The sequence below is a fragment of the Felis catus genome, chromosome A3 (genome assembly GCF_018350175.1).
Source record: "Felis catus isolate Fca126 chromosome A3, F.catus_Fca126_mat1.0, whole genome shotgun sequence".
NCBI classification, from domain to species: Eukaryota; Metazoa; Chordata; class Mammalia; order Carnivora; family Felidae; genus Felis; species Felis catus.
Window position 1 is genome coordinate 94,022,431 of NC_058370.1, and position 27,652 is coordinate 94,050,082.

A 27,652-nucleotide genomic window follows, 5' to 3' on the forward strand; every position below is an offset into this window, starting at 1 on the left:
AACGGAAACCCTCTTGCACTGTTGTTGAGATTGCAAACTGGTGCAATCACTCTGGAAAACAGTGTGGAGGTTCCTCAAAAAATTGAAAATAGATCTACCCTATGACCCAGCAATAGCACTGCTAGGAATTTATGCAAGTAAATACAGGAGTGATGATGCATAGGGGCACTTGTACCCCAATGTTTATAGCAGCACTCTCAACAAAGCCAAATTATGGAAAGAGCCTAATTGTCCATCAACTGATGAATGGATAAAGAAATTGTGGTTTATATACACAGTGGAATACTACATGGCACTTAGAAAGAATGAAATCTGGCCTTCTGTAGCAACGTGGATGGAACTGGAGAGTGTTATCCTAAGTGAAATAAGTCATACAGAGAAAGACAGATACCATATGTTTTCACTCCTATGTGGATCCTCAGAAACTTAACATAAGACCATGGGGGAGGGGAAGGAAAAAAAACAAAACAAAACAAAAAGAGGTTAGAGAGGGAGGGAGCCAAACCATAAGAGACTCTTAAAAACTGAGAACAAACTGAGGGTTAATGGGGTGTGGGAGGGAGTGGAGGGTGGGTGATAGGCATTGAGGAGGGCACCTGTTGGGATGAACACTGGGTGTTGTATGGAAACCAATTTGACAATAAATTTCATATTTAAAAAATATGTATTTTAAAATGATGAGAACTTAATTTTGAACACATACTAATGTACATTTTTACTCTCCCCCCCATTTTGTTTTTAATGTCACAGTATACATACTTTAACCTTCTGTATGCACTGACAAATTATTGTAGTTATAGTTATTTTTAATACTTTTCACTTTTAACCTTCATACTAGATTTATAAGTTATTTACCCACCGTTATTATGACATTAGAATATATATTTTTACTCTTGTATGCTTTCCTATGACTAATTAGTATCCTTTTGTTTCAGGTTGAGGAATTACCTTTAACATTTCTTGTAAGGCTGGTCTAGTGGTGATGAACATCTTCAGTTTTGTCTGGAAAACTCCTTATTTCTCTTACAGTTCTGAAGAACATCTTTATTGGGTAAAGTATTCTTGCTTGGCAGGTTTTTTTTTTCTTTCATTCTTTCAGCACTGTGAATATATCCTGCCACTCCCTCTGGCCTGCAGTTTCTGCTGAAAAATCTGGGGATAGACTTATGAGGGCTCCGTTGTGGATAACAAGTTGTTTTTTTCTTGCAGCTCTTAAGATTGCCTCATCATCCTAACTTTTGACAGCTTAAATGATAATGTGTTTTGGTGTGGGTCCATTTGGATTCATCATATTTGGAATAGTCTGGGCTTCCTGGATCTGGCAGTCTATTTCTTTTCCCAGGTGAGGAAATTTCAGCCTTTATATCTTTGAATAAACTTTCTGTCCCTTTCTCTTCTCTTCTTCTGGGAGTTCTATAATGTGTATATTGATCTGCTTGATGTATCCTTTAAGTTCCTCAAGCTATCTTCACTCTATTAAATTGTCTTTTATTGTTGTCTCTGTAATTGGGTGAATTACACTTTCCTGAATTTGAATTTGTTGATCTTTTCTTCCACCAGTTCTAGTTCTTTGTTGAACCCCTCTATTGAATTTTTCATTTCAGTTATTATATTCTTTAGCTTTGTGATTTCAGTATGGTCCTTTCCTATATTTTCTATTTCTTTGTTGAAATTCCTGCTTTGTTGTTAATGTATTGTTCTCCTGACCTCAAAAAGCATCTTCATGACCATTATTTTGAACTGTTTATCAGGTAAATCATTTCTCTCCACTTCATTAAGATCTGTTTCTGTAATTTGATCTTGTTCTTTTGTTTGGAACATATTTCTGTTTCCTCACTTTCCTTGATTCTCTGTGTTTGTTTCTGTGCATTAGATAAAAACCATCTCTTCCACTCTTGGCGCTTGTGTTGCAAACTGTTGTGCTTGTCCAAGCTGCCTTCTTTTCTTTTAGTGTCTCCCAATAATTGAGGATGTGCCAAAACCATCAGTATCCTAGAGAGGAGGATCACATTCAGCACCTACATGGAACCTGGTTGGATGGATGCCAGATCTCCAGACAGCATCTGTAAAAGTATGCACTTAGGGTTCTTCCAAGGAGAAATTGGGAGAAGCACTTTTTTTGTATGCTCTCTCTGTGTTGGACCCAGGTGTATAGGTGTGGCAGGGGGGTTGCTTCTTTGTTTGCTACAGTCCTATGTTATACATGAATTCAAGCCCCCTTGGCTATCAAAAAAACAGGCAGTCCAGGAGCTTGGGCCCTGGTTGGCAGGCCTAAATGATGGGGCAACAGACATATACATAAGCTCCTTCACAAGAGTTACTGGTGATTTCTGGAGAGCTTTGGTGAGAAGGTGGAGGTGGTGTCTGCTGGCTTCCCAGGTCTCCAGGGTGGATCACAGTCAGACCCTTGATACATACTGAGAAGCCTGATCCTCAGGCAGTAGCTTTTTTTTTTTTTAATTTTTTTTTCAACGTTTATTTATTTTTGGGACAGAGAGAGACAAAGCATGAACGGGGGAGGGGCAGAGAGAGAGGGAGACACAGAATCGGAAACAGGTTCCAGGCTCTGAGCCATCAGCCCAGAGCCTGACGCGGGGCTCGAACTCACGGACCGCGAGATCGTGACCTGGCTGAAGTGGGACGCTTAACCGACTGCGCCACCCAGGCGCCCCAGGCAGTAGCTTTTAAAGTATGCAAATAAGTCTCTACTAGGATAAGACTGGGAACTAGAGGTTTTTTGTCTGCTCGCTCTGTGCTAGACCTGGGGGAGTAGTTCTCAGGAGCCCTTTAACACTACTTCTGTGTTTGCTATCATCTTGTGATTCTCACTGACATAAACCCCGTTGGCTTTCAGAGCTGGGTGCTCTGGGTAGCCCATTCTCAGTCTTAAAGTTGGCATACTGGATGTTAGTCTAAACACTTCAATCCTCAAGGAAAAGCTGGGAGTTAGGAGTTCTCTCCAGATTGTATGGCTCCATGCTGGGGGTAAGGTTTATGACAAGAGTTGCTCAGCCATTCCTAGGCATTTCAAAGTGGGTTATGTGAGTATATTCTCATTTGCCTGAAATGTAGGAGTTGCTCAGCTAGTTTCTATATTTCTTTCAAATACAGTTGCCATGTGAGTAGCTGTAGATTCAACTTGTCTAAGGTAAGATGGGTTTTCAGAAGACTCCTATGTTACCAGCTTGGATCAGAACCTGTCTGTGGTATTTTGCTATGGCAGCCCAAATGGACTAAAACAATTTCCTCAAAATACTTAATATTGTGGACACGTCTATTGTCCACCAGATTACTTAGCAGTTTGGGGGGATGGAAAGAAAGGGGTTAGATAATATGTTTCATCTATTTTAGTGCCTGTTTACCTTATTTTTCATTCTGTGCTAAAACATTCAAGATTTTCTCAGTATGTGTCTACCTGCACAATATTTTTTTTCTCAAGTATACATACGGGTATGAAAATTCTCCTACTTCCTACCCTATGTTTTAGTTCAGAATCAGTTCCTTCTCTTACACTTTTGACTTCTTCATCAACTTAGTTTTCTCATTCTTTAGTTCTTACAAGTCTTATATCTAACTATTAGCATCTGTACCTATAGTTCAGTTTCCTTATCTATTTCCAGTTCTGCCTTTGGCTATTGTCAGATTTATTTTTAATGTTTGAATTATCTCATACGATTTCTTGGAAAATTTTTCCAATACGTCTTAAGTTTTATGAGTTGATTTTTTTATAGTTTCTATTCTGATAATCACTTATACTACATCATAATTATTTTAAATTGGTATCATATGTAGTATAAAAATTCTCAAGATTTCAATTGCAAACAGAAGTTAAGTATTTTCAAAAGATTTAGCTTGTACTTTGCAGAATGCTTTATGGAGATATATTTGTTCTAACTTTTCAAATTATTCCACACATATTTAACTGCTTAGTATATTCATATTCATATCTCTAATGCTATTTTTCTCTTTGCTTATTCTAAGGACATGAATATAATTGTCAGAATTATGAGTTGTTATGGGTTCTGTCGGTCTCTGAGCATTCTTATTAAAATATTTCAGCTCAGATGAAGAATGGAGATTTTATATCTTTAGTTATTTTAGTTTAATAAGTTATTGAGTGTGATAAAAACCACCACTACAGAAATGAATAGATCTTCAGGGCAGGTGGGAAATAGACCTTACAGTCACAAGTTATCAAACTTTAAAGAGTCTACTTGAAAGGTACACTGATAACATATATTGAAAGGGTCAACTATGCATTTCAGAAGAGGTCAGATTTATATTTGAAAATAAAGGAAGTTACAGTATTTGTTCTTAAGTACAAAGAGGGTATAACATTGAAGATCTGTAAAGGCTTGAATCTTATTCATGGAAATAAGACATCAAGAATATCTTTGTCATTTGGTAACTTTTAATACAGGTGTCACTCTCTCTTATTGAGGAGCAAAGTATCTTACCTTCCTTACTTAAAATTTAGGAGGACTCTCCATCCCTGCCAATTGTCAGAAAACATCTTGAAGAAGATCTTGGGTATGCTCTGATATAAACTAAAACCTGCCATTGTGTTAGGACAAAGAACAGTGTGCTGCACCTAAGTCCTTGGGTGACCACTTTCCTGCTTTCTTGAAATGCCATCTTTTTAACCAGCAACTTTACGTTTTGCAAACTTTTCTTCTCGCTATAAGTAACCTGTTACCTTGGCAGCACTAGGAGGTTTCTGTTATAACTCCATCAAATTTTCGACTTTGATAATAACAGCATGATGGTCATGAACGCAAAAACCTCTTTCCCAATGGTACCACTGTTGTCATGAAGATCCAAATACGAAACCAGGAAGCACCACTATGAGAGCCCTTTTGTTTGAATTTGACCCTTTGCATACATACCATATACCTTCTTGCTTCCTGATCAAGTATCTGAGCCTACAACCCTTCTGCTTTAATGGGTTTCCTTCTACTTAACCTCATTTGCTATTCTTTCTTTTCTTTACATGTCAAATACAATGGGAGCATTCATTTTTACTTTAACCCATAATTCCTGCAGAATATATTGTAGAAAAGCCTTGATGTTTATTAATCAGTCAGGTTTACCTGGTTTCAGCAAGTGACTTTACTTTTTCAATATATTCCCTTTGGCTTTTAGGGGGAATTTTTAAAGAGAAAATAAGTTCAGATTTCCAGTTTTACTGACAAGCATAACAATTGTAATTATTATTATTATTAACATTATCACTATCATTATTATTACTTGTTTCTTCCACCTCTAATGATTTGTATAATGTTTTATGATTATTACTTTTTCAGTAAATACAGAGCATGTTTTATTTCATACATCAAACATAAGTTTTGATAGCATATTTTCAGGTATATATTATATTTAATGTATATAATAAACATTCTCAATTTTATAGAAATCAGAGGTTTCCAAAATAAGCAATAAGACAGAATATATGTATTTCTTACTTTCCAATAAATTAAAAAATATATATATCAACTAAAAACAATATCCCAAGGAAGCTTCAGTGTACAAGTTAACCTAGAAAAGAATTGGCAAATATACCTTTTGTGAAAAACAAAATTTTAAAAAGCATAGATTTGTGTGAAGAAACAAAGGTTCTATTAACTGAAGCCTACAACTTTAGTTTCGTTCACTTGTTTTTTGTGATTTTTTTTGAGGGGGGCTAGTTTGAATAGTTCTTTTCTTTTTTTTTAAGTTTTTTATTTATTATTGAGAGACAGACAGAGACAGAGCATGAGCATGGGAGGGGCAGGGCGGGGGAGAGAGACAGAATCTGAAGCAGGCTGTAGGCTCTGAGCTGTCAGCACAGAGCCCGACGCGGGACTCGAACTCACAGAGCATGAGATCATAACCTGAGCTGAAGTCGGACACTAAACTGACTGAGCCACCCAGTCGCTCCAAAGTAATAGTTCTAAAAGTAAACGAATTCTGAAAATGTCATCACCACACTTTGTTAGGGATATAGGTGAATATCATTTTCAATCACTACCCCTGAATCCATCTACAGCATCAAAAGGTAGGAAAAGTTTAGAATATTGCTCTCAATTACAATGTTCTTTACTTTTACAATACAGAGCAACTTCTTCTAACTTTTTAAATAATTCCAGCAAAGGTAACAGCAAATATAAAAATTCCATAGTGTAATTCCACAGAGAGATTTGAAGTGTTGACTTGGGAGTGACACTGAAGAGATGCAAAGAGTAGGGAGTAAAATATCCTTTGCATTTTCTATATTATACAGACAGATATAAAACTTTTTCAAGACATCTTGTCTCCTGGGTAATGCGTGGGCAAAGCATTTTCTTATATTGTCTATTCATTTTATGCCTCCCATTCCATTTCACATATTTTTTGAACATAAATTTTCTGAAAACTGTTGACTCAGCTAAGATTCATTGAAATAGAACTATTTCCATCCATAATTATCTATTAAAATACCATTCTACCTTTTATTGGGTTTTCTAATCAGAAGACAAACTTGAGTAGCAAGTTAATGTATAAGGGATCCGGAAGTTTAATGAAAACATACCTTCAATATCCCCTATGGGCAGTTTGCTGACGAGATTACTATGCAAGTTTGACCTTTTCTGTCAAATTTCTGATACAGCATGCCTGATCTAAGGTCAGGTATATTGGCGTGTAAAATAACATATGGGGGAAAAATGATCCTCTACTATCTGTTTATGGAGGACATCTTAAAGTGATATAGATATGTCTCTGGTACAGTCAGACCTTGAAGTCTGGCAAATTTCCTTGTCAGTATTTGGCCATTTTATTCTGCGAACAGTTGGCAATGAAGAAAAGAGTGTCTTTTATGTTTTTTTTTTTGTTTTTTATTAACAATATTTAGGTAGCTAAAAGTTTCCTTCTGTTCGAAGGTTCTGATTAAGATTTATTAATAATAATCTTGCTTTATCAAACAATGTTGAACATTAGTTTCCATTGCTATTAGTCTAGCCAACTTTTTTTGTTAAGCAGAAGATTCTCTAGCTGCTCTTAACAGGTGCAGACATAAATTAATTCATCCTCATGAAGAGGCACTCTTTAACCATATGCTCACAATAAAGTTAGCCAATATGTTTTCTGTAAGGTTGGGAGACTTGAAGAAGGAATAACAATGAAAAAGACTTACTATTCAGTTTCTTTGGAAGAGAGGTCGCTGCTGATCTCCTTTGTGCAAACTTTGCCTAAAATCTGCATAATGAATGTATGTATATGTGTGTGTACATATATATATGTATACATATTTATTATTATTAATACTATTATCACTGTCATTATTATTGTTTCTTCTACCTCTAAAGAGGACATACACGTGCGCACACACACACACACACACTTCCTTCTATCCCTTTTGTGGACAGTTATACTGTCAAGAGAATGCACATCCAAAAAAGGGTACATCTGAGTTGTTACTTTACTTTGCAGTTGCAGCTGTTTTAGCTCAGTTAGTCTTCCTGTCTTTATCAAGATGCTTTTTAAATCACATTTCCTTAGGGATAACTGGATCTGCCATCCTTGGTTATCAACTTTTCATCCCATCTGTTACAGTTCCTATTATAGTTGCAGTAAAATACCACAAACAGGCTGACTAAAATGTATAGAACTGAAAATATTTGGCTTTGTGACCGAGCATTTAAACTTTACCTAATTTCAAGGCATAGAGAGGTATGATATGATTTCCTATAGTTAATTTTCAATGCCAGTCTCCTTTACAATTCTCCTCCCTCCGTTGTGATCTAGGCTGTTCGGTTGTTTGACATACAATGAAATAAACTTGGCCTGGGAATGAGAAAGTGCCTATTTTAATCTCACCTGCCCTTTTTAAAATACACATTGGGCAAGTCACTCATCTCTCTTCAGCATGAATTACAAAATTAGAAGTATCAAGGTATAATAAAACCAGCACTAACCTTGGCATCACAGAATACGGTTTGAGGTGACATTCTCCACTTTAAACTTCTGCACTATAATTCCTCGAATAGTTTGATTGAGTACCCAAACTCCTCCATTTTCCTTTGTTACATGGGGATAATAAAAATCTTCCTGAAAAGGTGAGGGGAGGGTAACATATGTTAACCTTTATGTCATGCAGCATAGCACAGAGCTTTGTACTAGTAGGATATTCAGTTAAAGTTAGCGAGATTTATAAGGAGAACTAGAAGATCAGGAGCCTTTAGCTCTAAAGTTTTATCTAATGTCTAAGATTTTCCTGTATGAACTTAGCAGAAACGGTAAAGATTACAATTTTTCCTTACTCTTTCCCACTTAAAGATTCATTTTGTAATATATTGTTCTATTTCCTTTGTATATAACACAAGAAATATTGATTAAATTTCATACACAGCTGGGAAGAAACATGCTTATAAAACATACTAATGATACTGAGTGAGGGAAATTAATCTAAGGCCTCCCCCATTTCAGCTATCCCAGAATAATCTGAGTAAATGTTATGAAACCTGTGGGTAGTAGAACTTTAGTTATGGAGTGAAATCTAGCATTTCACTGGAAATAATTTCACTTTGGATTTTCTTTTTTTTATCCTTAAAAGAGATATGCTCTTAATTCACATTCTTTTTGTCTACGTCTTAAAATATTTGATACTAGCTTTTTAGGAAAATGCTTTTGATTTGAAAACTGATTCAGGTAACTTTTGTTTAAAAACAGGTACATTCTCTCTGTTTTGATCATACATAAATTCAAAAGGGGTGTACTATGCAACTGAGCTGAAGTATATGATTACATATTACTGAACAATAAAGACAGGCAATCAGTACTATTTTTTTATATTTTCTGATTAAAATATAATAAATGCAACCCAGAAAAATATTAAGATGTAAATACTGAATATCATTTTAAACCCTTTAATCATATATTTTGATGTATCTCTTTTGTTTTAGTTTAAAAATGTAAATATAGGGGGGTGCCTGGGTGGCTCAGTCAGTTAAGTGTCCAACTTCGGCTAAGGTCATGATCTCGCACGCAGTCCATGGGTTCGAGCCCTGCATCCGGCTCTGTGCTGACAGCTCTGAGCCTGGAGCCTGTTTTAGATTCTGTGTCTCCCTCTCTCTCTGACCCTCCCCCATTCATGCTCTCTGTGTCTCAAAAATAAATAAATGTTAAAAAAATTTTTTTAAATATAAATATAGGAATACAGCAAATCCTTAGGTACTCACTACCAAAAATGAGTAAATTTTAAAAATCACATTGGCCTCAAATTTTTAAATGATAAGGCATTATACTGCAATACATGAACTATGTAATCATATTGACAACCCCATGAAGTAGATAACGCTAGTATTTCCTCTAAATGGGTTGAAAACCTTAGTCTTAGAGTGCTGAAATAAGTGTGTTGGTCCAATGCTTCCTCGGTCCTCCATATACAGAGAACCAGAAGTAAAAACCAGGGACTCTTCATATGGTTGCTATAGCTGGTAATGGAAAACAGGTAAATATCTAAATCTGGAAAAAATCATGGAAAGTTTTTTTCCATGAGGGTAAAAGTCCATTTTTTCCACCTTCAGTAGCTCTTCAAAGAAAGGAAATAAAAACTAAAGATACAGGAGCAAAGATATAAAGGAAAAGCAGAAAGACTATATTACCCGGGAATAACTTTGATAATAAATTAATTAACAGAGCTAATGGCAAAACTATAAATTAAGATTTACTAGAAAATTGGTATAAGTGTGAAAAGTGGCAAAAGTAGAACACAAAAAGAATTTTTGCCTTACTTGTTTATAACACCATTTATACCTTTTTTGTTAATGATGTTTTAGTATGGTCAAACCACTCTGCCCCCAAAAAAGAAAATTTCTTATTTATTCTCTAATAAAAGCACAAATGGGAACAGATTTCAAGTAATAACAAGTACAGTTGTGAAAAACAAACTGTTTCTGAGAACAGTTCAAAGAAAGATTGTATCCTCTAGAGTATTTCCCACCAAGATGGAATGAGTTCTGTTTTAAGAGACTCCGTAAAAATTCAAGGGGAAGATCATAGTTCAGGTCTACCATTCACAGCTGAAATTCTCCATTCTCTACTCATATTAACTCAGGTGATAGAAAGATAAGATTCTACAATACCTATTCACTGTGGTGAGGCTCACAAGGAGGTCAAGAGATAAAATCCGTTTACTCCATAGCAGAATAAATTCAAGTTTGTGATATAATTAAACACAGTAACCACAGTGAGATGGCAAGAAAACACCATGGGGCTATGTAAAATACAAAAGCCAAGCATGTCTATACCAAAGGCATAAAGAGAGAGAGCTACAAATACAGAGGAAAAAATAAGAAACCTAAAATCCAATTTAGATAAAAATAATACAAGAAACAGTTTTAAAATGAGATATATAGCAGATGAAAATATAGGCTTTCAGGCAGAAAAAAAAACACAAGATTTTTGCCTACAGAAATGAAAATTCCAGCTAAAATATAAGGCAGATTTCTTGTTTCCACATTTTAAAGAATGAATGGAAACAATGAATTATCATCTATTTCTGAAAAGCCAAAATCATGGCAAACAAATGTTTAAATAAAGAGAAAAATTGGCCAAAGGTGGAAAAGATAAACCTTTCTTATTGGTGAATAAAAGAAGACTAAAGATATTAGCACATCTTTTTTTTTTTTTCAATGTTTATTTACTTTTGAGAGAGAGACAGACAGACAGAGTGTGAGCAGGGGAGGGGCAGACAGAGAGGGAGACACAGAATCCAAACCAGGCTCCAGACTCTGAGCTGTCAGCACAGAGCATGACATGGGGCTCGAACCGAACATCTCTTAAACACAACCAGAATGAGAGCTGAAAGGAATTAAAAAATAATAATAATAAGATGTATTGTTATAAGTTAAAATATGATTTCCATTATTGAAATCAATAAACTGTTGAAAATTAAATTCAGAAAAGTCTGAAAGTAAGGAACAGAAGAGTAAGAGATAAAAATCTTAAATAAAAGAGAGAAGATGTAAAGAAACATAATACAAAGTCTAATAATAAACTATTAGGTGTTCTAGAAAGAGACTGCAGAGAAAACAAAGGGGAGGAAATTATTAAAGAGATAAATCAAACAAATGTGCCAGAGATGATGGGATACATATACATGAAAGAAAGAAAGAGAGAAAGAAGGAAAGAGAAAGGAAGGAAGAGAGAGAGAAAAAGAAAGAGCAACTTTGTAATAACAAAAATAGTAAGGTGAAAGAGAAGATCATAAAAGCACATAAAGAAAAAAATAACATGAAAGGAAAATCTGATCGATATCAGACTTTTCATTAGTAATGCTGGATCCAAGAAAAAAGCAAGGTCTGAAAAGGTCTGAGTGACAGAGATCCTTTTAGTTCATTAATGGAAGATGGTCTCCCCAAAGTAGACGTGAAAATGTGTATCTAAAGATTTAAACAAAAATGAAGAAGGTGGACTCAAGAAAGATCAGACTATTGCTGACATTTTACAAATTTCTAAATTGTGCAAGATTTGATTTCAGAGAGAAAGAAATTTTGTAAGTATTACAAAATTTGCCTAGTATAAGAAAATTTTAATGTCGCAATTAACATCTTGAAGAATATGTTCATTAGTGGGACTTTGGAGAATTTGCATATACTGCCTGAAAATATAAACTTTATCTTTTTTTTCTCTTTTTTTCTCCTCAAATAACACCACGTCTAGGCTAGGAGCATTGTTTGTGTATACTATACAAAGTATTGACTCTCATGGCATAACTATGCTTTGAGGATGATGCTATTGTATAAGTTTTAGTAGAGCATCAATGGCTGTAATATTTACATGTCACAGCATAAGACAGTCACATATTTGATGCTAAGGATTTGCTTATAAGTTGAGGTTCTGTGGGACTAACAATGTGTTGATATTCTAGAACTTGATAAGTCATGATCTCTAGGATGCTTTGGTTTAGAGAAATAAATATGCTAAAAAAGTTCCATTAGTTCCCTTTGTTGAAAGATCCAGATAAGGACCTTTCAGGAAACAATGAGAGAGAGAAGGAAAAAGCAAGAGAAAGAGAGAAGGAAAAAGCAAGAACAAGGGAAGTTGTTTGTATTTTTAATACAAAATAATTTCTCTTTGAGAAAATGAATGACAGATTTACTTGAAGAAAGGGCTATTTTCTGTGGGATTCAAGAGACTTCCTTTATAAAGGATGATAGCAAATTTGGGGAATTTTTCTCACTGATATTGTAGTAAATGCACATACAGCATGCCATGTTAATGTGTTTTGTAGGTATGGTTGGAAATTGAAAAAAAGAATAAAGTGACTGGCTTATTGACCTAGTGTATAGATGCCTTAAAAGTGAATTGAAGTAATATCGAATCTTGATGCATTTCAGAGGTTTCTGAGGAAAATCAAAGAGATTCCTAAATGTCCTTGAGAGACTCAATTTCCCATTGAATTGATACCAGGTGGATTTATTGGAAGATGTACCATGAAATCATCGGCAGAAGCAAGAGATTACAGAAATATCTCTGGTAGACTCTGGGCCTGACCACACATTGCATTAGAGAAGAAAAGAAAATCAATTCACGTTCTTTCTCTTGTCCTTGTTCACCTTCATAAAAATACTGAAATGTCTAACCTTTCTTCAGTGCTATTTCTTGGTGACATCACATAGATCAGTGGCCACAGGGGCACAGGATTTAGGGTTCTGTATTCCAAATTTCTTGCAAATTCTTTCCAGGACAAAGACATAAATTATAAAGAGTTTATTTACCCAGTACAGAAACTACAAATTGGTAAGTCAACCCTCATTAAGAATTAGCTACAGCAGGAATTCTCCCTGCTTCACAACAATGAATGCTTTAGTTGATGATACATCATTCACAGTCTAGGGAAATCAGCTCCCTTTAAATTGCTTCTTTGTGTACCTCTTAGCACCTTTTCTCTGCTGCTTGATGTTGTTATTGGAGTTCTGCTAAAGTTCCACTCTTTATTTCTCAAGTGAGCATGACCATTATAGGAAGTGTACTCTAGGCTTTTCTCACCTGTTACAAGTCTTGCTGAAATTATTCCAAGGTTTGAGAATGTAAAGGTCACCTTTCTCTAGTCTATAGACAGGCTGTAATGATTGACAATAGAATCTTCGATATTTTGCTTCATTTGTTATCCTTACTTGGATACTAAAGCTAATATTTATTAAATTCACTCTCAGCCAATAATTGAATATTTTAAGGCACTGAAGTTAATTTCTAAAACTGAGCATAATGTATTAGGAAAAAAATCTCTGGCCTGGAATATGAATATGAATTCTTTATTCTATCTACCATTAAGTAGAATTTACAAAAGTTTGGAGCTCTTTCTGGGCCTCAGTTTCCTCATCTATAAAACAAATGTGGTCAGTCAGATAATTTGCAAGAATACTTACAAATGCAATATAATGCAAATCTATACTGAAATTTCCCAAGATTGTTCAATGGAGTATGCAATCAAAAATGGCTCATTATATGGGGCTCCTGGGTGGCTCAGTTGGTTAAGTGTCCGACATTAGCTCAGATCATGATCTTGTGGCTAGCCAGTTCGAGCTCTGCATGGGGCTCTGTGCTGACAGCTAAGAGCCTGGAGCCTGCTTTGGATTCTGTGTCTCCCTCTCTCTTTCTCTCTCTGCCCCTGCCCAACTCATGCTCTGCCTCTGTCTCTGTCTCTGTCTCTCTCAAAAATAAATAAAAACATTAAAAAACATTTTTTAAATGGCTTATTATCAAATAGTCTGAGATACACAGAAATTCCATCTGCTCCTCTTGGAGACTCAAGTTGTACCCTAGCCTATGAAAATTTTTGAAAAGTATGACAGAAGTGAATCTGTCTTTCTTTAATTTCTCATTTCCCAAGACTAATTTAATTATGTGTAATTCCCATTATCATCAACAAAACACACTCAAGAAACCATAAATCACACATGACAAATCCTCCCCAGGTATTTCCCATTCCTTGATTCTGCCAAAAAGCTAACATGTATTTTTATTAAATACCTACACAAATTCCCTTGACAGTTGAAAAATTCCCTTCAATTGTCATAATAAAGCAGCACATGTTTTAGTGGAATGGAGAAGAAAGTCACTTTATTTCTCCAAACAGCAGGTGTTCATCAAGGACTTCAACATAAAGAAAAAATGATGAATAAAGGTATGACAAAGGATGCTTTTGACAGACATAACTATTTGACTGTTCATATTGGGTTAAACACAACCCTTCCCACTAACATTATTAAGTTTCTGCCTATAAAAAATTTGGATAACAAATGTAAGAATATAGAATCTAATTTCTAGTTGGTTGTTTTCAGAAGCAGTATCACCTTATAATTCATATGACCTCTACAATGTCTGAATCAGAGAGTACTCTAAAGAAAGATATATGGTTTGCAACACATTCATATTAAACTAATACTTCTGCTTGCTGACTTAACTCCACTTCTGGCTACACTGTAGGGTCTGACCTCTGTCCTAATGAAGATAGTTTATGGTTTTAATGTTGCAAAATTCTAAGATTAGACTGGGTTCAGAATTATTGGGCAGTAATGGAAGAAATGTAAAGCTAAGGTAAATGTTCCAAAATCCATAAGTATCTTAGCTGAGTAATTACTAATTTTTTCTTTGTCAAAATAATTATAGGAAACAGTGTGGTTTGCATATTCCTCTGGTATTACTTTGAAAATTAGCCTATAATCTCAAAGTAGTCCTTTAAAAATACAATAACGAAGTAAAGTTCTCAGACATATGTGTCACAAAAAAAAGGTAGAGAAAGTTTCTCCAAAAATGAGAAATTTCTCACCTTTTGTTTCACAAAGTAATCTGTGTACAGATCCAGCTACCTATGATTTTGGTATCCTGGAAGAATTACCATCAAAATCTGAGTTTGCACTGCATGTAAAAAGACATTAGCAGAATCTCCATTTGGGGGATAAAGAGTGGTTAGAACACAAATTTGTAATATTTTGGGGGAAAGGCAAAGAACATTCTACGTCTCCATAATCATCAATGGGAGTCTCTACCCCTACAACCAGTTCTTCCCCATCTCACCTCCACTATCTTGGCACTCTATGCATCCCATACCTATTAGTAAGAGGCATAACTCTGACTATAGGAAGATTTCTTACCATCTGGGGTGATGGAGGCTTGAAATAAAAATTCATTTGATTCATAGAAAATAAAGAATGTGATATATCTTGCAAACCCAAGTTTGCAAATCAAAATACATGCCCACCAAAGTTTTTCTTCCTATCTCTACTAAATATGTGTTTTATATCTAATATTTAAATAGGGGTTTTGTTTTTGTTTTGTTTTCTTTTGTTTTACTTTGTTCATTGCACTGGGTATATCAGGGTTGATGATATTTATCTCTTACCAGTTACTTGCCAAGAAAGATTGACAAGAACTGACATCCCCAAGACAGCCTATATTTGAAACTGAGCTGAGGAACTTGAAAATCTTGAAGATAGTTTCTTTTGATGAAGATAGTTTCTTTTGATGAGAATACATAGTATAACAGGATATAGGAGGCAGAGTTTTTGTATATATATGTATACGTAGGAAAAAAAAGTGTGTAGATAGATGCTCCCAGTCAGGAGGAAAATGTGGTATTAGTATAATATTTGTCAAGCAATGGGTCTGATGTGATTCATCCTCTTCCACTATCATGATTTAAGGAGCCAGTAATCATACAGAGATGCTGCTGCTCAACTACATGAAGAAGAGATTTGGCTCAAGCTGGCCAATCAGAATACCTGCAGCCATGCCTAATGATTACTTCAAAGATAGTCAAAGCAAAGCAGGGGCAAGCAGAGTGTTCTTGTGATCTTCCATGGATCACTGGCAGAGCTTGAGTATCCCATTTTTTAAAATTATTTTTTATTATAAGAGATAAAGTACTAGTTATGATTATATTCCTTATATAGAAGAGCCCTTCTAGGAATGAAGTTGATTTTCTATGGAAGAACAAATCAAGAGCAGAGGGAAAGACCCGGGGGTAGATGAGTCCTCAAAGTCCAAATCCAGCCATATTTTAAATTAGCATTCCATGTCCTTCCAAATGTCAAAATCCAATAAATCTTACCTCCTTCTAAATAATGTATTTGAGGGGTCCCTGCGTGACTCAGTCAATTGAGCATCCAACTCTTGATTTTGGATCAGGCCATGATCCCAGTGTCAAGGTATTGAGCCCCACACTGAGCCTGGAGCCTGCTTGAGATTCTCTCTCTGTCTCTCTGCCTCTCTGCCTCTCTGTCTCTGTCTCTGTCTCTCTCTCTCTTTCTCTATCTCTCTCTGTCTCTCTCCCCCCTCAGCCCCTCTCCCCTATTCACTCTATTTAAAAATTTAAATATATTTTTAAATGTATTTGAAAACTGATTCAAGTTAGATTTTTATCATTTAAAATCTGAAACATGGGGTGCCTGGGTGGCTCAGTTGGTTAAGCATCTGACTTCAGCTCAGGTCATGATCTCAGTGTTTGTGAGTTCAAACCCCATGTCAGGCTCTGTGCCAACAGCTCACAGCCTGGAACGTGCTTCAGTTTCTGTGTCTCCCTCTCTCTCCCTCCCTGTTCATGTGCTGTCTCTCTCTCTCAAAAATAAATAAACATTAAAAAAAATTTAATCTGAAATACACATTAAAAATGGGCTCAGAATGTATAAGTATCCTCTACATGTTAGCCCAGTAAAAAAATTAAATTAGCTTCACATTCAAAACTCCCTATTCCTTTTCTATCTACCAGTACATTAAGACTAAAATGAAGTGAACTTCAGATGATGCATTTAAAAATGACTCATGGTAAACAGTTTGGTCTCAGAATTATTGAGCTTCATTTTCACTACACTTTTTTTTTTGCATTTTTGTCATTAAATAGTGTATCGCTTATCTAACTTATTATATCTGTTAATATTTGATTGTTATCTGTTTACTCATCTTCCTACAAATAACTATGGTCACATTGCTATGAGCATGGGCCCTGGGATGATCAATTCAATTAATGCTCATAAAAATATTTTCAAAACTATACAGCATCGCACATACAATAAATTTAATATTAAACTACTTTGCAAATTATTGTTTGAAACATTATTGATGAAGTTGAAAGAGTTTTTTAACAGACTTTTTTTTTTAACCTTTTCTTCTGCTGGCAGTTACTTCCAGTAAACATGTTGTCAAGACATTCAGAAAAGCAAAGAATGCAAAGGTCTCTATCATCATGCCATATAATAAAACGGTAGCTTAATTACCTGACAGTTTGGGCTGATATTTAAAATGAATGTTTAATACTCTCTGGGTACATTGATTTATATTTTGAATTATGATTTCAAATATTATCCAGTGTGCAAATCCTTTTACTCTCATTTTCTTTGACTAATGTGGGAAGAATTCTAATTGTAATGCAAATCATGCTTTTTTATGTGTATATGTGTTTTTGCCTGGAAGGAATTATGATTTAATTTGCTTTTAATGAGAAAAGTAATTTGAGCACAAAGAATTAGAAAATGGGGGGAAATGGAAATAAAACATCTTGATCTTATAAGATGCCTTAAGGAAAAAGGCAGACATAGTTTCTTTTTTTTTTTATTTCAAAACATAAGCAATGTTGTTCCACATGCTAAATTTTAGGACTTATAAAGGTAGTCATAATACAAATACTAAGTTTGATTATTTTTTATATACTAACACACAAAATATAAGAATATATTTGTTGTTCATAATAGAGAATAAAATCATGTGTGTGCATGTGTGTGTATATTTAACTTTCCTATATTCTAAATCTTATTGTTTCATTTGACTTTAAATGCACTAGCTGCATGTATGTTCCTATTCCCTCAATATATTTTCTGAACTTTTTACAAAATTAAGAAATAGGCTTAATAGTATGTGAGCTGAAGAAACATGTGCCAAAATATGTTCCATAAAATAGTAGTTATGAAAAATGTTAATAGTTGATCCTCCCAAACTTTATAAAACTTTGAGATATCCTGTATGAATCAAAATCTTCACCATATTATGTGTGCAAATATCTCTTAAGTTATTAACATTCCAAAAAAAATCATCAACCACAATAAAATATAACTGTATAATTCCTAAGTTTTGTTTTTAGCAAAGGCCATTTGTTTTCGTTTTTAAAATAAGGAAACAATATTTCCTTTGACTGCAATGTGAATAGAAATGATTTGAAATCAATGGAAGCCCCATTCTGCCTCTGAGATCTGTTCAGTGAGTAGTTAATCCTTGTAGCATATAACCAGTTTATACAAGGTGACCGGGAGGAGAATTAGAAGCGAGGGCTAAAGAGCTTATTACACCAGTATGAAATACCATTATAATTTCTATTACTATTCTTATTACTAGTTAACTCTTAAATGGGCAAACCAATTTAATCCTCAAAACCATATGATGAGATATGTGTCAATTTATATGCTTTTTATGTATGAAGAAATGGAGACATAGAGCTCATCGCAGCAAAATGGCCCCAGCATTCACATTTTTACCCACTGTGCTCTCCTCATGCCTCTGTCTGCTCGTGCAGTAGGGGAAGGAGTCTCAGTGCACCAAGAGAAATATGAGCAAAGGAGAACATTTTGAAAAAGGAAGAATGAAGAAACCAACTTCAACAAAGAAAGATACAGTGCACTAATATTCAAGAATCTGAAGGACAAGAAAAAAACCTCAAGCAATAACCAGAATAGCTTCTGCAGTCACAGAGGAATGTTCACATAAGTTTTGAAATTCTAGGAATATTAAAATGGAAAGAACCAGAACCCTTGAAAGACCTTGCAAACAAATAATGAGAAGCAAAGAAGCAATGTAAGATATGAGTATTTCTCTTTTGGGGCAGAAGATGTAACAAGAGTCAAAGAGGACTAGATAGGGACACAACTATGAGTCTTTGCTCCAGGCTAAATAAAACTTCAGGCACTTCGTGAATTCATAATGCTGAACACTAAATACTAAACTGAATAACAAGCATTTATTCTAATTTTTGTAATTCATTATGTCATATTTCTAAACTCACCAGAGAGGACAAAACGTTGACCTATTTAAACCTAATATGCATGTCAGTTTCATGAGCATATCAACCATTATACCTTCTTTTGCAAATTGTTTATTCATTTTTTTCTCCATTCATTATCAGCAAGTTCCATAAATCAGTTATGCACTATATAGTCTTTTAAGATAACTAATCCTTTTGTACTTTTTGAGTTTTGTACCACATGAATGTATCACCAATTTAAAAAACAGGTGAGCATAATTTAAATACAAATAAAATTTTAAATAAAATCAAAATAAAATCATGAATATTAATCATTTTCCTTATATGGCACAAATATTATTCTGATTCTCATTTATTTTTTAGTTAAAATATAAACAATTATTTTAAATTCTTATGGAAAATACTAGTTTTTCTCATTATGTCTTTTGATGCATTTAGAGTGTCACCAAAGTGCTTAACTAGTTAGATTTTTATTTAAAATTTAAATTATTAAAGACACTCCAGGTATAATAAAAAGATTGAAAGAATAATCTAACAAAGCACAATATGGCCATTCTACATGGATTAAGAAAATATTACCAATATGTTACCAATTGCATATTCCTCTCACAAATGCAGCCAAAGGTACACTTCTGAATTTGGTGTTTGATGTTTTGTTTTTATAAAAATTCATTAACAAAAATTCATTTAATAAAATTTTATTTTACTAGGTTGGAAAAAATTAGTTACTTATAACCCCTACTTTAGACATTGGCTTTCACCTCATGGTATTTTTATTCATTGCAATCTATCTTTGAAGCAGACAGGCAAACCCCCTCTCACCACCCCCATCCCTTGTAGAAGGTTAGAAAAATCTAGTTAGGCATTAAGTTAGAAATATCTAGTCAATACCAGGGCTATAGAAAGAAGATCTAGCACAGATTCAATGAATGACACAGCAAAGCATGAACAATCCACTGCCCCATAGAGGATCTATGTGGAAAAAGACCTCCCTATTTTAGATAAGACAGACGTATGGAGGTTCCAGTTAGTATGAGCTTATAGAATAGTTTCATTAGTAAATAGACTAATCTAAGGATGGAAAAACATCCTGTCTTACCTCGTTTAATGTTTGATTTATCTATTAACTCAAAATTCACATAATGTGAGGTCATGTTTAAAAATCTGTACCAAACTAGATATACTTGGATCACTTTGGTGAAAAAAAAAATCAAAAAATAAGAGGAAAAAGAGATCATTATCAAAATTTAGTTTTCTAAAAACCTTTTTTTAATGTAACTTTATTACGTAAGTATCACATCATAGGAATTTAAAAAACTGTAGCTATCCAGGGGACGCCTGGGTGGCTCAGTCGGTTAAGCATCTGACCTTGGCTCAGGTCATGATCTTGTGGTCCATGAGTTTGAGCCCCACGTCTGGCTCTGTGCTGACAGCTCAGAGCCTGGAGCTTGTTTCAGATTCTGTGCTTCCCTATCTCTCTGCCTCTCCCCCACTCACACTCTGTCTCTTTCTGTCTCTCAAAACTAAAAAAAACCATTTTTTAAAAAGTTAAAAAAAAACACTGTAGGTATCCATAACAATAAAATATTCACCATTCAGAGATAACTGCTCTTAATTTCATACCTATATATTTTATTTTATTTTTAATGTTTTTTATTTATTTTGAGAGAGCATAGGGGCATGACAGAGAGAAAGGGAGAGAGAATCTCAAGCAGGATCTATGCGCTATCAGCACAGAGCCCAAGGTGGGGCTCAAAACCATGAACTTCGAGATCATGACCTGAGCCAAAATCAAGAGTCAGACGCCTAACTAGGTAAGACACCCAGGCAGCCCTATAAAATATATTTTAAATATATTTATATCTATACATATATAAGTGTTTTTAAATGTATATATATTCTGTTTACAAAAACTATTTATTGCTCTGATTTTACATTTTGTCAACATTATTTATATCAGGGTAATAGAGAACTAAATTTAGGAAATAGGTTTGTGATAATCATGAGTGTAAATGAGAAACACTTCTCACCTAACAGCCATGTCACAATAAGAAGATCCAAAAGCAAAAAATAAACAAACAAAAAGCAAAATAAATACCGATTATTTACTCCACAAGGAAGAAGATTTGGCAGACTAAAACCTAAGGTAGCTGTGGGAAGAAAGGATGAATGAGCTTGCAAAAATCCGCAGTCTAAGAATAACACAATGAAAAAATTGCCTGTGGCAAGGAATTACAGTGGTCAATAATTCTCAGTTCCAAGTTGTTTGTTATAGTGTACTTACCCTCTGTTATCTCAAAATCTATCTCTATCCTTTCTTCCTTCAGCATATATTTATTGATCGTCTATTAAATACTCAGCCTATGTTGGCTACAAAACGGTGAGCAAAAGCACATGAAAACCCTACCTTCATGAACTTCATTCTAGTGCAAGAGACAGACATTTACCAAATAATTATGCCAACAAACAGAATAACTCTCAACAATGTTGCCAAGGAGAGATGCAATTTGCTCTTAGACCACAGGACAGACGGACTTGATCCATACTAAGTGTGAGCTGAAGCAGAAGAAGAAGCCCTGTTTTGTATGACAAAGGGGACAGAGGACAATGACAGATTAAAAGGAAAGTCCCATGGGGGTGGGGGTGGGAGTGGATAACAAACTGTGTGCAGATTCCAGGGTCACCACTTGCCACAGTCTGCGAGGTAGGTTGGAAGTTCTGACGGTAGTAAAATTTACTTCTCCCCACTGAGCTCACTGTACCCTGTCCTCTCTGGTTTCTGCTCTGATAGAATGCAAGTGGGTAGCATTCTAGAGAGCACTGTGAGAGAAGATGGGAGGATTTCACTTATTATCCTAGTGGAATTCCCTTAGGTATCCACTGAAATATATTTGGTTTATGCTCCATTTTTCCCAATTCACCCTGTGTCTTTTCTTTTGGAAAATACTCCTTTAAATTTCAAACAGCTAGAAGAAACTTTTCTAGTTTCCAGTGATGATATAGACTCCTTTTTATATTGACTGAGTTATTTCAAAGTAAAATTTAGCAATCCAAGGGAGCCAAATGTCTTGTCCCAGAAGTACCACTCTTTACACTTGAATTTTTAAAGCATTTAGAATGAAAATATTTATAAAGAATTCTTGAAGTTAGGGAATGGGAGCAATAATAAAAGGAGGGGAAGAGAGAAATAAATTAATATTGAGAACCAATTCAAATTGGGAGACTGTCCTTTATCTAAATTTAGAGGACATTCTAAATAGGAAGCTAAAAGAGAGAGAGAGAGGGAGAGAGAGAGAGAGAGAGAGGTCTTCACAAATAATTGTTTGATTATTTTCCTTGTCAGTGAGAAAAAAATAATAATAGTCAAAGGAGTGGAAGCTATTAAAGTCCTAGAACTAGTCTGAAAAGAGAAGATAATAATCCATTAGTGTCTTTGATGGTGATTTTGTTAAAAATTTAAAAGGGGAAACTTGGTATTAAGAAACATAATTGCCGCCATGGAATACAAGACTGCCATTATAAGTCATATAAAAATACAACAAGTTCTCAAGGCACCAATTATAAACCGAGAAAAGTGCTTACTAATACAGTTGATTTAAAAATCAGTATTTTAATTGGGTGTGTCATGTTGTCTCTGATATCATATAAAGTTGTCTGAAAGAGAGCACATTCTCTGTGTAGATAAGTTGAAATACATTTAAACTATGTAGAGCACTTTTAGAACAATTAAATTTTTTCCTTTTATACTTGGAAATTTCCAATTACCATATGATGAATATAGTATTTCTTTTAAAAAAAACATATTGAATTGCCTTGAGTAAAATTATTTTAATTAAAAAAAAATCTTCAGGGCGCCTGGGTGGATCAGTGGGTTGAGCCTCCGACTTCGGCTCAGGTCATAATCTCGCGGCCTGTGAGTTCGAGGAGCCCTGCCTTGGGCTCTGTGCTGACAGCTCAGAGCCTGGAGCCTGGAACCTACTTTGGATTCTGTGTCTCCCTCTCTCTCTGCCCTCCCCCACTCATGCTCTGTCTCTCTCTGTCAAAAATAAAATAAACATTAATTTTTTTTTAAATCTTCTCTCACAACACCATAACTCAATAGAATTCACTTTACTCTGGGGGTGCCTGGGTGACTCAGTTGGTTGAGAGCTGAACTCTTGATTTCAGCTCTCGTCATGATCCCAATCGTGGGATCAAGCCCCCCCCATCAGGCTCCACACTGAGAGTGGAGCCTGTTTAGGATTCTTTCTCCCTCTCTCTCTCTCTCTTTCTACCCCTCTTCCCCATTCATGCTCGTGTGCTCTCTCTCTCTCTCTCTCAAATCAAAACCAATATAAAATAAAATTTAAACAAATAATGCACTTTACTTGGGTCAGTCTGCCTTCCCATGTTCTTCTATATTCCTTGGTGTATACCTATAAAGCAAGCTAAGCTTCCTTTGTCCATGGGAAATTGCAATGAACCCCTCTACCAATGAAGCTCCAATACTCACTAAGCCCAGACACAGAGTTGATTGCATTTGCCTATGATCACCCCTCAAGTGCTACTCCTACAGACCCATCACACCACTTCTGGGAAAAAGACCAACATAACAGAAATGGAAAAACTCAAAATCTAAAAATCTCATAAATTCTCTAACTCCTATTGAAGTTTTGTTTCTGCATTTATTCCTCTTTTCCACTTCTGACTCTAGGCTTAAATTCTAAATTTAATTGAAGCACTGTAATAAATTGGAAACATATTCATAAAAATGAAGACCAATTAGCTATTATTATGCTCTAATAATCTATACTTTCTTATCTTTTTGTGTGAGAAGTTTTGATAATGTTGTTTTTAATTTTGAATGGCATTATCAGAGAGATCTAAACTAGATGAAGAAATAAAATGACTTGTCATTTTATCTTGAGCTTGATTAAGCTGTACTTCAAACATCCAGTTTCCATTTTTCAATTTCTTTTTAAATTTTATACTAAGTCATCCCTCTCCAAATTTCTATCTAATCATTTAGTACACCAGGAAAATCACACCATTTAGAAATATAAAAGTTATGCCAGAAGCACCAAATGTTATGACAAGCCCTTAAGACATGTATATTTTGGTAGTATCATACTTCAATACATTATAAATCCATTTATCGTACCCCTATTATACTAGAAGAAGAAGATATCGTAATAGCTGGAGAAACTGAGCCTTGCCCAAATTTTCATTCTTTTTTTTAACAAATATTTCTTGAGCACAAATATTTACAGAATAGTATTCTGGAACCTGGAAAGCACAATTAACAAACAAATATCCCCCAAACCCCAGAATGCTTTGATTTGAGTTTTGCATATATGGGCTATATGTTTATCATACTTGCATTATTTTCTATGAATGAAGATAAATAGAAATTATTTTTAGAAAAATTTCTGTAGAGATCTACAACATTTCTAATAAATATCTAATGAATAAGAATCAGAACAAATCATGATAGTGGCAGACAAATTATAACAAATTCAAGGCAACCCAAGTTAACAAGTCAGGAAATTTTATAATAAATTTGAAGTCTTTGCTACATAACTTGGTATTAAAAATATTTGAGTGTGTTTAATTTTTCAAACACAGTTTAAAATAATTATATATGATTTAAAATTTTTTATTAAATGTTTATGAATATTGATGCACTTCTAAAAAACTCTGTTATAGGTAAATATTTCTTAAACCTACTCTAGGAAGTAGAGATAGAGCTCATTTTTGGTCTGGTCCAGCTGGATCTCCAGCTCACTGGCCTCCAAAGAGGGCTTATGAGGGAATGCTTCAACATTCTCTCCACTACTGGCTGCCCTGGTCTCTCCAGACAGGGAATGTTTGTCCATCCTCCTGCACACTTGTAATCACTTGCTCTTTAACAATAATCTATTTGTTTTTTAATTATTTTCTAGTTTTAGGTAGATCTTTCCAAATGATTCATATATATATATATATATATATATATATATATATATACACACACACATATATATATATACACACATATATATGTATATATATATAGTAATATTTTAAAGTATAATTCCTTTGTTTTCTTCAATTTAGTGTAAAAGTCTTCCTTTTAAAAGTCTTTCAATAAATATTTGCTGGTTTTGACTCCTAATGATATCTATTATTTAGATGCTGATTAATTCAATTCCCATTTGTTTGGGCAGAAACGTCCATTTAAATTGATCAAATACTGTTGGCATCAATTAAGATAAGTGTATTGTTTTAACCCATTAACATAAGAAATAATACGAAAGTAATATTATGTTAAAATGTATAACAAATATATAGCAAGACATTTTAATTAATCTATGAAAGGAGAGGTGTAAAATTCAAAATATAATTTATCACAATTTTATAAATGGATTAAAATACCCTAAACTTATTAAATTCAGATATTGGGTTAAGAAAAAAATATTTTTGTGTGTTTATGTGTATAATATTTCTTGCTGAAAATATATTTAAAACAAAATAATTCCAAAAAGTAAAATAAAAAAATTATATATGTGAAAAACATTTTCACTTGGAATGAAAGATTAACTGATTTACCCCTAAAACCCATCATATGATTTATTGGCTTCTGGTTAGCATTTTGGATATTGACAATAATATCTCACAAAAAATTAAAGTTTCTTAAAAGCCATACGGGATACTTTTTTTATTTCAAATGAATTGAAACATCATATGTTAAAAAAAATAGATGTGATTTGCTTCCACTATGGAACCAAGGCAATTATCTCTCCATCATGAGGTAGATCCGGTTACTGAGTGATTCTTAAGGAAAGTACTATTAAAACTGCACCAACCTGAAGATGTCATCAGACTGAATGAGGATTTTTTTTAATTATAAACATTCACCATTAAAAATGAATATCCCTTTTACAAAAAGTCAAATACTATTAAAAATAAATTATTTCCCATATATAAGGGTTAAGCCATAAAGTTAAAAGTAAAAGCCAACATACATTTCATTCTAAAGTTCTCTTCTTTGATAAAATATAACTGTTCTTAAAATGGTAAGAAAGCATACTTCAATGCATAGTTAAATTAAAAAGAATAGCTTTTTATTTATTTTCAAATACTTTCTGTGTGTCTCTAAGACCTCTTTTTCAAGGCCAGTCTATACGGTACTTAGGAAAACAGAGTGACGACACAGTTGGTAAGGTGATATAATTTCTTCAAGTTACCAAGTATGGTGGAAATAATAGTAAAAGCTATTTCATTTCAACCTCATCATGCATATTTTGGGGAAAAATTAAAATAAAATATTGAAAATATTTTGTAAGAAATATTTTATTGGTCTACAAATATAATAAAATATTTTCAGTCAGTAAACCAAATATACATGTATATACATATTTGGACATACACATTATATTCATACATATACACATATAAAACATTTTAAAACATCATATATATCTAAAATTTTAATCATTTATATTGTCCTTTCACTTTAAAAAAACTGGATTTGAAAATTATTTGCTAATCTTATTTATAATTGATAACGGAATTGCATTCTGTGAGATGTGCATTTCACTACTTTTTTGTGTGTGTATCTAGATAAAGAACTAAAGACATCCTCAACAAATCCATAAAATAACAATTAGATACCTTGGATAGTTTATTGTGGAGAAAAAAAGTGCATATTATTCAGTCTGATTTTTAGAATTTTTAAGTAATTCACAAACTACTTTACATTTCCATATTTTTTTTAATTCAAATGGAATTTTCCCCTTATTCTCTATCATTCTCATTAGCTGCAATATCAGTTTACTGAATTACAATGAGAATCTATAAATTATTAGAATAGAGATTTCTGGTTCTAAAAACAGAGCAAGCAAAGTAACTTGAAACTCTCCTTATTACAAATTATACATTGTGCAGGGGTTGGGGAGAAATATTAAAAAGAATATATTTGTTCTTAAACCAAACAAAGGTAAATTTAGAGACGAAATAATGAGAGGGAAAATTAAAGTCAAGGAAGTAGATATGCAGAGCCAATTCAGTGGTTCAGAGATGAGAGTAAGAAAAAAATGGTGGCTAGATCTGCTATAAAAAAACAAAACCTGGGGTGGGGCACCTAGGTGGCTCAGTTAGTTAAGCATCTGACTCTTGGTTCTGGCTCATGATCTCACAAGTGGTAAGGTGGAGCTTCATGTCGGGTTCTGTGCTGACAGCACAGAGTCGGCTTGGGATTCTCTCTCTCCCTGTCTCTCTACCCCTTCCCTGCTCATGCTCTCTTTCTCCTTCCTCTCAAAAATAAATAAATAAACATGTTCTTAAAAAAGCCATATCCTTACTTACCACATGCAGGTGGTGAGTCCAAATTTATACTACACTGTAGGAATATCCAAGTAAAGAAATAATTTTCCTCTAGACTTTGATTCTGATGGAGCATTCAGCATACGTACATTGAAAGCAACTTTCAAGTAGAGAAAAAAACTCCATACTCACAAATGGACAAACATTCAATACGATCAATATAAATATACACTTTCTATTCAGCCTATGTACCACGAGGTAGAAGAAAAAGAAGTCTGATTATGAACTGAATTTTGAAGTTAATTAAGAGAAAGCATTTAAGAGTAAAAAAAAGAAAATATTATATTGGATAAATGTATATATACATTATAATAGATTCCC

At 34.0% G+C, this 27,652-nt stretch overlaps 1 long non-coding RNA gene across 2 annotated transcripts in view; it reads right to left on the bottom strand.

Moving 5' to 3' along the window:
- The window catches only part of LOC123384509, a 472,056-nt gene that overhangs the window by 381,508 nt on the left and 62,896 nt on the right, over positions 1-27,652 (bottom strand). For both annotated transcript variants that reach the window (XR_006595688.1, XR_006595689.1), the window contains exon 3: positions 7,932-8,064. This is a non-coding gene — a long non-coding RNA (uncharacterized LOC123384509). The remainder of the gene's footprint in view (positions 1-7,931; positions 8,065-27,652) is intronic.